This window comes from Mauremys reevesii, linkage group 1 (genome assembly GCF_016161935.1).
Source record: "Mauremys reevesii isolate NIE-2019 linkage group 1, ASM1616193v1, whole genome shotgun sequence".
NCBI lineage: Eukaryota > Metazoa > Chordata > Testudines > Geoemydidae > Mauremys > Mauremys reevesii.
Genome location: NC_052623.1, coordinates 17,670,039 through 17,682,723, shown reverse-complemented (window position 1 = coordinate 17,682,723; position 12,685 = coordinate 17,670,039). Strand labels below are relative to the sequence as shown.

Sequence of the window (12,685 nt, the reverse complement as noted above, 5' to 3'; positions counted from 1 at the left end):
GTTAAATCTTATAGTCAAGGTCAAGGCTTTGTCATTCGATACAGGATCAGTTTCATGAGAATGAGAAGCCAGTGACATTTCTAAAGTCTGGTCTCTCGCAAACGCTTGGGGCTGGAAATGAACACCATGGACCCCTCGCCAGCTCTGAATCTCAGCTTTCCAGTGCAGGTAGCGTGTGTTTCTAGCCCAGGCAGGCCCTGCAATATTGGATTGCCAAAGGGCACTGGTCTGAGACTATCTTGCCCTCTTGCCCTGCCTCTGTTCTACTTTGATTTTGGTTGCGGTCTTGGGAACTGCGAGAGCCCAGTGTCACGGCAGCATGAATGCCGAGAGCTGTAACTGTGTCCTGTTTCAGTTCATGGGACCTAGGTTGCTAATAGGTGTTCCAGGTGAGGACAAAACCAAAACCCAGAGAGAGAAACTCCAGAATAACCAATAGCCCAGTAGTCAAGGCACTCAGCTGGGAGGTGGGAGGCCTAGATTCAAGTCCCTGCTCTGCCTGATTCAGAGGGAGTGCCCTGACCATGGACTAATGGCTATTCTGTGGGGAGGACTGGTGCGGGGGGAGGAGGCTGAGTATCTGTGTGTGTGTGTGTGTGTGTGTGTGTCTCTCTCTCTCTCTCTCTCTCTCTCTCTCATTTGGATCAGAAATTCCATTCTCGCTCTGATAAACCTTCCCAATGAGTGTTGTGTCAAGCCCAGTAGCTTTCCACGGTATGACAAATTGGCCTTTTCCTATGAAAAACCCTTATGTCCAAAAATTCCTGACCAGCACTACTTGAGATCCCTACACGCTAAGCAAGTGAGGGACAGATCCGTTCTTAAATGGGGGATGACAGAAGGCTCAAGGTGGTTCACTGTCCTATCAGAATCCCAGCATGGTGCAAGGGACAGCTGTCTTGTGGATGAGCAGGTATAACAGGGGTCTCCTGACTAGCTGCAGTCCATAAGGATCCTCCTTGTCAAAGGGTATCCCAGGTCAAATCCAAGCTGAGGTAATTATGTTCTGCTTATTTAAATCCATCCCCTGCCATGTCCCTTGGATAGGGTCATCTTCGCTTCTGGCCCTAAACTGTTGTGTAGTGTTGCTGTCATAGAATCATAGATTATTAGGGTTGGAAGGCACCTCAGGAGATCATCTAGTCCAACCCCCTGCTCAAAGCAGGACCAATCCCCAAATGGCCCCCTCAAGGATTGAGCTCACAACCCTGGGTTTAGCAGGCCAATGCTCAAACCATTGAACTATCCCTGTCAAACAGCTGCAGCATTTCAGTGGTGTCTAGGGTGATCTCTGCTTATAATTTGTAGAGCAGCTTTAAGTGCTTTGAGGGGAACTGTAGGACAAGGCTGTTGTTATTTGGGATTTGAGTCAAAACCTTGCATTGTTCTGCTCAGCCTCACTCACGCAGTAATCAAACACTGTGGAATTAACAAGCCTTGTATTCCTCTGCTGATGAGCAGGAAACGAGATGCAGTAGATTCTACCCTTGGCACGTGCATCACACGAATCCCCAAATGTTTTGGGTAGAATCTGGATTTGTTCTCTGGTTCCAGGGCCCGTCTGGTGTGTTATTAGACTGCTCATTTGCTGCGCTTTCAGCTCCAAACTCGGGCACGGCACTTGGATGTATTGATATGGCAGGTTTTAATTATTAACCAGTACAGCACTGTAGCATTTTATGTAGTGGTTCCCCAGTGTCTGAATCTGGGCTGTCCCTCTCCAAACCTGAATCCTGGCTAAGATGTGGACTAACCGGGTCCTTGCTTTTTCCCAAGGTGTGATATTTGCTAGTCCAACCTCTTCCCACCCCTTCATCTTCCGCAACCATTTTTCCCCCTCCCAGTACAAACCCATCTTCTCCTCCCCGGGCCAGCCTTGGACAGAATCAATGCAAGCAACTTCTCTGCTGACTTCATCATGGAGCGCGTCCAACTAGAAAGGGGAAAACTGTGTTGGCCAAATTCTGCTTTCAATCACATCGAACACCACCAAGGAAAGCGGTGCAATTGCAGGCACTTCACAGAGGGCAATATTTGACCCTGTGCCTTCTGCGCCATAGCTTTCAGAGAGGAGTCACTCAGCAGAGAAGCAGAAGAAGCCAGCTGGGGCTTGTGTGTTTTGCTCTGTAAGAGAGACAAGGTGGGTGAGGTAATATCTTTTATTGGACGACTTCTGTCGGTGAAAGCAACAAGCTGTCGAGCTTATGCAAAGCTTGTCTCTTTTGCCGACAGAAGCTGGGTCCACCTTGTCTCTCCAATATCCTGGGACCAACACGGCTACAGCACACGCTCTGTAAGAGGCAGTTTTCAGCAGCGAAAGCAGCCACCTTTTTAGCTCTTTGGTAGAGCTGGGTGAGCGACGTGGCTTCTAAGTGCTACCCAGGCAAAAACCTCAAAAATCCCAGTATCCCCGGGTGAGAACCTCAGGAAATGTTGGCCAGATCCCACCATGAAACATCATGGAGTTAAAAACCCAGCAGGGCTGGAAATACCAAGTGAGGCAAGTCTGATTTTAGGTGCATTGGAGAAGAGCCTTTCCTGGGGCATCCACCCCTATTTTCCAGAATGCTGTTAATTTCTGTCATTCCTATCTCTCTGGTCCATCCCTCCCAGTTCAGGCGAGGATCTTGTCTTCTAGCCAGCTACTCAGGGACTTTTCTAGCCAGCTGGCTGCCTGCTGCTGTCTATACTTTGGGGCAGGGGGACTCCAGAGCATGAGCCGGTTTCTGGTTATGTTTTTTTCTTGCCACAGTCAAGTACCCGGCACACACCCCAGCTTACGGTGCCTGATGAAACGGGGTGCTCTGGGCAGCTGCCTCTGAAAAATCGCTTTGTTTTCTATCAGGGATGTTCTTGATCCATCCCACCCCACAGCCAAAGCCCCTCCTCACCTTGGGTATATTTGGTTCAGATCTGAATTTTACATGCCTGGGCCATCTCTACTGTTACGGTCTATTTGCATAATGTGTGTTTGCCTTGGAGAATTCGTTCTCTTTTTTTAGCTGCTTGATTTGTTTGGCATGTTCCCCTCCAAAGGGAAAAATCGCTTGTGACAGAAACACTTCCAAAGCGTGAAACTCAATTGCTCTGGCTCCTTGAAAACGTCTGTCCTGGCTGCATTTCCCCTCGGAACCAGTCTGACAAGGCTACAAGCCCACAGAACGGCTTCTCTCTCCAGGACTCACATGTCCAAGCAGGGAGCTGAAGAACCATGCTGGACCCTGCTCTTGCTGTGTTGCTTGGTGAGAAAGGCTGGTCCGGGGCTTAGGGCACTAGCTGAGGACTTGGGTTCAAATCCCTGCTCTGCCACAGACCTCCTGTGTGACATTGGGCAAATCACTTAGCTTCTCTTGGCCTCAATTCCCCATCTGTGCAATGGAGTCAATAGCCCTGCCCTGCCTCACAGGGATGTTATGAGGGTAAATACATTAGAGATTGTGAGGTGCTCAGATACTACAGTCATGGGGGCTATATAAGTATCTAAAAATCTAGGGGCAATACAGTGGGATTCGGTTTTCGTTGCCACTGCTTACAAGGTGAAATATCCAGAGGAGGGACCCAACATTAGGCCTGTGTATGCCCACAAGCCTCATGCTGGGCCCTCTGCACACGGGTGAATTTGAGTGGTGCCTACTCCTTCCCCAGGTCATCCGCGCAGGGGTGACTATCACTTGTAGTGATCACTGCAGGTCAACAGCCCCTTTCCAAAAGCTACTCTGGGTCGGTGCCTCTGCCGTCGCTGAGCAGTGGGATACTTGACTCTAATGGTCAGCTTGACAGTCTGTGCTTTCTTTCTGGGGCAGGAAAAAGTTTTACCTCTTTTTGAGAGCCACAGGGCCCCAGGTTAGGTGTGTTGCAGCTTCTGCGAGTGACCGCGGAAGGCAGTGAAAATGTGCCTAGCAGACTTCCCTCCCTCCTAACACAATTGACACTTGCACGCCTAGGTAGGATTAGGCAGTTGGGCGGATCTGGATTTAGTGATCATGCTGATACAACAGCCAGTTAAAAAGAAAATGATTTGTATTGTGGTAGCACCTAGCAGCTCCAACTGAGATCAGGGCCCCTTTGTGCTAGGTGCTGTACAAACACATGAGGCGAGACAGTCCTTGAATGAAGGAGATTATCAGCCAAATAGACTAAGTGTGGATGGGGAAACTGAGGCACAGAGGGAGGAAATTAGGTTAGTGGCACAGCTGTGAACAGAAACCAGAATCCTGTGGCAAAGGGGGGAAGAGCATTGGAGTGAGGGTGGCAGGCAGTCTGAACAACACCAGCCTTGTTCTTTCACGCTCCACCAATCTCTGCTCTTCCCAGTAGGGTGGGATCAGAGGGAGAATTTCTTCTTCTCTTTGGTTTTAGTGACGGGGCAGAAATCCTTTACTGTGAAAGAGGAGAAGGAGAAGCAGGTTAACCTGGAGGCGCTCGAGCAGCTGCGACCTCTAGAAAGCATGATCTGGAGGCACCCCGCCAAACCCGGCCCAGTGATGCCCCTGAAGAAAGGCAGGAATGAATGGCTTCCTGTCAGCCCAGCCAGGCAAAGCTTTCCAGTCTCGGAAGGTGATGATAGAAAGCACATGTCAGAGCTCACACGTGTGCTGACCCAAGGCTGGCTGACATCCCGGCCATATGAATTCCCAGAGACCTTTGTGCTGTATATGCAGCTAAACCCCATCTCCTGGAGTCACTAGCTGCCACGTGAATGCAGAGCAGCCACCAACAGTAACTCCGCTTGACGGAGTGTGTAGCCACCTGTCATGGGGCGGGACTCGCCCCTGCGACGCCTCCTGCTGGTTGGTAGGAATTAGCTCTGTTTCCAGCTCCGGAGCACCCTCTGCAGGCCAGTGTCCGGCTTGCCGCTGGGCCCATGTCCTTCCTGGACCCCGGTGCCCCTTTCAGGCTGGGGTGCTGCCCCCTGGCAGTACCCCCACAAATCTGGGTCTCCCCTCCCCGGGGAACCCCCACCCTCTATCCCCACCTCGCCTCAGACTGTGGCTACTGCCAGTCTCGATCTAGGCCCCGTTCACTGGGGCAGACTGCAGTGTAAATGCCACTCGTCACCGGCAAGGGGGGCTTTAGGACCTGCTGCCTTTGCTTACCCTTGGGCTGCCTCTCTGCAGCCCCAGTACCTTTTTATAGGCCCTGTTCAAGGCCTGCAGCCTGGGGGTTTTCTAGGCTGGAGCTCCCCAGCTCCCTCTGCCCTTCCCCAGCCCTGCTCCAACTCAGGTACCCTTCTCAGCTCCCCAGGCAGCCAGGTCCTTCTCTCAAAGGCTAGAGAGAGAGTGTCTTTGCTCCTGGCCCACTGCCCTCTTATAAGGGCCAGCTGGGCCCTGATTAAGCCAGCCTTGGCCTGATTGGGCTGTGGCCCCCATCTGAGGCTGCTTTCCCCAATCAGCCCTGCTTTTCCTTCTCTGCCACAGCCCTCTCCCTGGGCTGTTTTAAGTCTTTTAAGGCAGGAGCAGGTGACTACCCAGAGGGATAGTTCAGTGGTTTGAGCATTGGCCTGCTAAACCTAGGGTTGTGAGTTCAATCCTTGAGGGAGCCACCTAGGAATCTCAGGGTAAAATCAGTACTTGGTCCTGCTGGTGAAGGCAGGGGGCTGGACTCAATGACCTTTCAAGGTCCCTTCCAGTTCTAGGTGATTGGTATATCTCCAATTTACACCATCCAAGGGTGAAGCCCAGGGGAAGGAAACCAGGAAGGGCCTGATCCTGTGAGGTGCTGAACACCTGCCATTCCAGCTGACCTCCAGAGGAGGGGGCTCGGCCCCTCACAGAATCAGGTCCAAAAGAACTGACTCTTTTCCCTGCAGGAGCTGAGCCCCCATGTTGATTTCAGTGGCAGCGCCGAAGAGCAGGATGCCCTTGTTTAGATGCTGAGCTGTAGATACCAGTGCCTAAGTGTGGGCACCTGGGTTGAAATGTTTCTTCCGGGCTACTCGGACAAGCGGGTGAGTTCGGCAGGGTGGTGAGACTGAACCCACAGCGGCAACGTGGAAATCTCTCCGGCAGGCACCACCCTCCAACATGCTCGTGGTGCAGTCCCTCCCTTCGGGGCGCTGGGGAAAGGAAAGCAAGCGGGCAGGGTGCAGGCTGGAGAAACGATCAAACCCGGCTAAGGGGAATGACACCAGGCCAGGCAGACCCTGCTGACGCTGAGGGCCAGGGAGATGTTACTGCATTGCCCAAGGAGAGTGACCTGGCTTATGCCAGGGTACCAGAGAGCTGAACCCTGGCCCGCTCTGTCTCGGGCCTTTCCCACTTCGTGAAGATCAATCACATGGGGCCTGAGCCGTGAAGTCAATGGAAAGGCTCCCACTGATGGGATCAGGGCCATGGAGAGGAGACCCATTGTATCTCCCCCCCCATCAGAAATGCCCATAGACATAGGAAGAGGGGAGCAGCTCCTCCCACGGCGGAGGGACAGTGCAGTGCTGGCTGTAGGAGCGCAGCTTTCCGCAGGTCCCAGCCGTACCACGTGGGCTGCCGCAGGGTGCCCAGTGCAGGGGCTCCGCTGATCGCTCCGGCTTGCATCCAGCCACCTGCATAATATGAGAAACTAACACCCTGGCTTGTTTACAGTTTATTTGTTGGACTGAAAGGCGGCACTTTCCTGAGAGTAAACGCGTCTGTGCTCAGTTACCCAGCTGTACATTCAGAGCCACTAGCTCGCCGGGCGTCCAGGGGCATAACAGGACAAGCCGGCCCTTGTGTGCAGAAATGGGGCAGGGTATTCAAGGGAGGGGGACGTGGGCTGGACAGGGTATGATCCCACTGGAACGCAAACACCACCGACAGGCCTTTCTTGAGGCCTCTCTCTGCCCGTTGCGACTGCTGCAGTTTGCCAGCGAGTGAAGCGATCTCTTGCCTGTCTCATGTCTGGGCCTGATCCTGCCATACCGACTCATCCGGGGCTCCCCCATGAGGCCTGCGAAGTGCCGAGGCCAAGTCAAGAGCCACCTCCACTGGCTGCCCCCGGAGGGTGAGTAGTCACTGGCCCACCTGGTGTTTTGGATGTGACTGTCTAGATTAGGCACTTATCTGGCCCTCACTCCCCTAGTGTCTGAGGACCTCACGCCCTTTTAACGTATTTATCCTCACCCCATCCCTGGGAAGCAAGGCCAGGCTGTTATCTCCGTTGCACGGATGGGGACCTGAGGCCCAGAGAGACTAAGTAACTTGCCCAAGGTCACACAGAAAGTCTGTATCGGAGCTGGGAATTGAACCCAACTCTCCTGAGTTCCTGGTAAGTTCCTTAACTGCTGGACCATCTGTCCTCTTGCTGCACTCTCTGGTGTTCCTCCAGTCTGAGGCTGGCGGAAGTCTACTGCAAGAGCATCACCTAGGGCCAGAAGCGCAGTAACGCAAGTCATAGCCACTCTTCCCGAGCTCCGTCGCTAGCTCCTTCCTTCCAAGAATCTCCAAATATTCTTCCCACGCTGGCCCCATTGGCAAGTGTAACGTAACGCACCTCCTCCTCCTCGTTTCCCTGACTCCCTGTGTACTGACACTGCTGGGTGGCTATGAAAAGTTCACCTGACCCATGTGACTTATTGGAACTTTGGGGTTGTCGAGGCGACAGAGAGCCCCGCTCGCTCTTGTCCTGCCACGGTGAATACCAGCCTTTTTTTCCTTTTGCTGCTCTGAAAGGGAAATGGGGATGTTGGATGTTTTTTTGGCTTTGGCAACCTAGGCCCTGCAAATATCTGTGGGCTTGGCCCTACAGCCGTTGTCGTCTGTTTAAACTCTCCTCGAACTCCTTGGCCGGGCATCAGCTCCTGCGGTTTGCTGTCCAAACTGGAGTCCCATTCCCAAAGTGCTGAATCACTAGCGAGGTTTATTTGTTCAGTGAAATATCAATACACAAAAAAGGCTGGACATGTGCCCTGTGCCTCCAAAGACTCTGTTAAGGACAGTGTCACTGCGCCTTCCTGGCGCTTGGCGGCTGCGTTGCTATTAAGCAATTATTGATGTATTCGGCGCTGGGTTTTCCAGGAGCATGAATAATATCCTCTCTATAAAGAGATGTGGGACCTGGACTCTTTCAACACAGGTTGCAATCAGTCATGTGTTGGCATTGTCTTCGCCATTTCACTGTGTTTGTGCTACTGCGGTTGCTTCATTTCAGTGGGGAAAATTTCCATGCTTGCGACTCGGAAACGGTCTGCAGCTCACAGGCAGTGGAGAAAGGGTCTCCTGCTTATGGCTCTGTGCTGGGACGCAGCAGGGAGATCTCGCTACAGTTCCCAGCTCCTTCTCTGTCGGCCTCGGGCTTGTCCTTGTTCATCTCTTTTGTCCTCGGGGAGCCATATACACCACTGCAAAGTGAGCGTGAAATGAACCTGTTCTGATCCGGTGGCACTTCACACCCACACGGTACAGGCCAACAGAAACTCAGGCTCCTTGTGTCTCGGTTCCCCTAGTGTAACGTGGGAAGGTTACGCCTTCCCCACCTCGCAGGGATGTTGCACTGGCACATTCAGTGATGACTGTAAGATGCTCCAATACTAGAGCAACGGGAGCCAAGCTAGGATCTAGATCTGTGGTCCCCAAGCTGTGGGGTATGCCCCCCCTAGCGGGGCATGGAGAAACATCTGGGGCGGGTGCCACCCAGCCCTGCTCTGCCCCCAGCTCTGCTCCAGCCACAGCTCTGGCCCCAGTCCTGGCCCCAGCTCCACTCTCAGCCCGGGGATAGAATGGGGCAGACACATTCCATTACTGGGGGAAGGGGAGCGCGAGAGGAAAAGTTTGGGCACCACTGATCTAGATAGAGAGGTCTGTAGCAATGCCGGCGTCTGTGCTCTGGGAACAAAGGAAGAGCTTCAGCCTTACAGTCCTTCATGCAGGTGGATCTTCTGTTGTCATGTTTAATGCCAACAGTGTGCTCGGTACCGTACAATACACACAAATAACGACTGGCCCTGCCACAAAGAGCTTACAGCCTGAAAGGCAGATGGGATGCATGAGATACCCAGAGACTGTAGATCATTTAGGTGGGGTTTACTCTCCCAACCCATTTTGTGGTGATGGACACCAGCGGCAGAAGCTGGTGGGCTGCATTGTTCATCAACTTGCTTCTTCTCGACAGCAGAGAAGTGGGTTTTGTGGAGAGACTGCATGGAAAGAAGATTGTGGTGCTTTGCTGAACTGGGATTGGGGGAGTCATCCCACATATACGGGGCAGTGTGGGGAAAACACACAGAGATGGATGTCAGAGAAGAAGATAAATGGAGCATTGACGTTGGCATCAGGGATCGGGGCAGCTCTATGTTTTTTGCCGCCCCAAGCACGGCAGTCAGGCAGCCTTCAGCAGTGTTTCTGCGGGAGGTCCGCCGGTCCCACGCCTTCAGCGTACCTGCCACCGAATTACCACTGAAACCATGGGACCGGCGGACCTCCCGCAGAAACGCCGCCCTCGCAGCAACCGTCAGGCCACTCCCCGCGCCTTGCTGGTACCTGGAGCCGCCCCTGTCAGGGATGCAGTAGAGGGGTAGATTGGGTGAGACGGAAGCTGTGTAGAGCCTTGAAGGCCTTTAAACTGATTGTATGGGGCAAGCAGAGGGATGCGAGGCGGGCAGGGGGGTTTCACATGGTCAGACTGACTGAACATTCTGGCAGCCGTCAGTAGACCGAAGGGGGTGATGTGGGTCTCTAGGGAAGCCAGACAGGAGAAGATGGTCACAGTAACTGAGAGGGAGAGCAGTGGTGGCATGGACAAGCATTTCCACCTGGACGGAGGAAGGATCATCTCTTGGAAGAAGCAGCATCAGGATTGGATGTGGCCTGGATGTATGGGGAGCAGGAGGGCTCAAAGCTGACCCCACAAGTTGAGATGGGGGTCAAGGGAGAAGGAGAACAGGGAAGAGGAGAGAGTTGGAGAGATAAGAGGTCTCTGCTTTGGTCACGTGTTAAGCTCCTGTTGCTTCTCCTCCTTATATAGCTGTATCCCACCAGCAGAGACAGCTAGCTGGGCTTCTCTTCATTCCGACTGGCTTTTACAAGCCACCTCGCTCTTTGCCATGAAAAGAGTGAGGATGTGCAGAAGCAGCCAAATACGAGGAGGATTCATGGATCCCGAGGCCAGAAGGAACCATTGTGATCACCTAGTGATCTCCTGTATAACGGGCCATAGAACTTCCCCCAAAATAATGCCTAGACCAGCGTTTTTCATGCTGCGAGTTGCAACCCAGTACTGGGTCACGGAATGTAAGTCGCTGGGTCACGGCGGCTCTGGTCAGCACCGCCGACAAGGCTATTAAAAGTCCCATCGGCGGTGCTGCCTGCCTAAGGCAGGCTAGTCCCTACCTGTTCTCACACAGCGCTACATCCCGGAAGCGGCCAACAGCAGGTCTGGCTCCTAGGCGGAGAGGCCATGGGGTTCCACGTGCTGGCCCCGCCCCAAGCACCGGCTCCACACTCACTTTTGCATCGTTTGCAAACTTTATCAATGCTGATTTTATGGTTTCTTCCTGGTCACTAATAAAGATATTCAATACTAGAGGGCCAAGAACAGATCCCAACAGCACCCCACGGGAAACGCACCCTCTTGATGACTATTCCCCATTTACAGTTACATCCGGAGACCTATCAATTAGCCGGTTTTTAATCCACTTAATGTGTGCCAGGTTAATTTGATATAGTTCTCGTTTTTTAATCAAAATGTCAGGCAGCACCAAGTTAAATGCCTTACAACAGAAGTCTAAATATATGACTTCAACACTCCGATCTTTATCTTCCATCTGTTATATATTATTTTTTTTTAATTTTTTACAACTGTTTTCACTTCCCCTCTAAACCAGGTTGGTTGTGGGTTTTTTTTTAAACCAGCCTTCTTCCTCACTTGTGGGATTGTGGCTTTTTGGCTATCAATAAGGTGTTCTTAAATTATTGCCAATTATCACTCAGAGTTTTCTGATTAAATTCTTCCTCCCAGCTGATTTGGCTCATAACCCTGATATTCTATGGTTTTGTGATTCTATGAATTGCTTTCATCTTTGTGAAATTGGCCCTGTTAAAGTACCAAGTACGTATATTACTGGTCTGGGCTTTATTCTGCTTTTACATTAGAAATCTGATCAAGTCATGATCAGTGGTACCTAAGCTACCATTGACTTTTAGTTCAGTGATCAGCTCCTTTGTATCTGTTAGGACAAGGTGTAGTATAGAATTCCCCAATGTTAGGAAATTGTTATCTACAATGTTTAGAAATTCCAAGGCTGTTTTAGTACTGGCAGCCTGAGACCCCCCAGCATAGGTCATTCACACTGAAGCTTCCATGATCACACAGGTTTTTTCCCCTACGAATTATAGGTAGATGCGTCAGGCAGCGGTCGTGCTGTTTCCTAGTGTGATTTGAAAGTCTCCAGCAGATACAACTAAGACCCCATCTTGTGCTTTCTCTGTTAGGACGTTGATCCGTAAGCATTCAGGATCATTTTCTTCTGAGTTATCTGTGACTCGGAAACAGGTATTGCCTGTTTGACATAGAGTGCCACTGCCCCTCCCCTTTGCCCACTCGAGCCTTCCTAAATAGATGATATCACTGAACCACGACATCTGCCAGCTCTACACAAGCCGTCAGCCAGTCCGGGGGCTACCAGGAGAGCAAGTGTCCATGGACAGGCCGCAGAGCAGGAACCATTGCTCTTATCCTCTATAGGGTGACTTGTATAGCCTAGTCCGTTTGACTACAGTAACTATCCTCCTCTGCTGGAGCCAGGTCCCTTCCAAAGGCAGGTGTGTCATGGAGACTCTAACAGACACGTCTGGCCTCATTAAGCTCACATCACTGTTCACTTCAGGTGTGGATCCAATTTTAATTGTAAACAACCAAATGCAATGGGCAACCCCAGTCTTTACACACACACACACACACACACACACACACACACACACACACACACACACACACACACACACACACACACACACACACACACACACACACGTCGCTGGCCCCTCTAGCTCCGATTTCCAACAGTGCAGCCAGGATTACATAGCGATTCTTATCACTGGCACATCTGATTGCTGCAAGGCTCTTCACTCCAGTCTTTCTCTCCTATCCTAGATCCTCTTCTGTGGACCCAGGATGTGGTTGCTGGACTCCCCTGCCAGGACAGATTTGCTGATCCTATCACTCTTGTGCTTCGTTCCTCACTCTGGCACCCGAGACGTCAATCAGTTGACTTTCCGGTTCTGCTTCTTTTATTTCCAGCCCTTTGCAGCCTATATAACCATCTCCTCGGGCTGCGCGCCTACTGCTGTTCCCTCGCCATCCCAGCACTCAACCGGAGCAGGTACAATATTCAGACCAGCCACCTTGAGCTGAGCTGCAGGGATGCCGTGTTCTGCAAGCATGGGAGCAAGATGTATCCACTTTGAGTAAACCCTCTCTGCCCCGCCAGCCGAGCACCTGTCCCATCCGCCTCCCTGAGAACAGCGGAGGTAAGTGATGGACTGCGTGTTCGAGGCATGAGGCTGGGGGAATAATCTCCCAGTGGCAGCAGCCGAAGCCCCATTGCTTGGCACTTTTAAAATCGGCTTGAACAAAGATCTCTGCCCTGGGAGGGGTCTGGGTGACCTCAGGGAGATGGACAGGAACCTCCCTGGAGGCTGGGAGCAAGGCAGGGGGTGGGAGGGTCACCTTGGAGGTGTGTTCACAAACTTGAACCTGCAGGAGCCTCTTTGTG

The 12,685-nt window shown here is 52.1% G+C and overlaps 1 protein-coding gene across 3 annotated transcripts in view; it reads left to right on the top strand.

Moving 5' to 3' along the window:
• P2RY6 (pyrimidinergic receptor P2Y6) overlaps window positions 1-12,685 on the top strand; it is a 94,396-nt gene that overhangs the window by 47,516 nt on the left and 34,195 nt on the right. For 2 of the 3 annotated variants that reach the window (XM_039487525.1, XM_039486834.1), the window contains exon 2: window positions 12,064-12,440. The gene's annotated coding sequence lies outside the window, so the exon portion shown is untranslated. The remainder of the gene's footprint in view (window positions 1-12,063; window positions 12,441-12,685) is intronic. The other variant, XM_039489154.1, reaches the window with a different exon arrangement.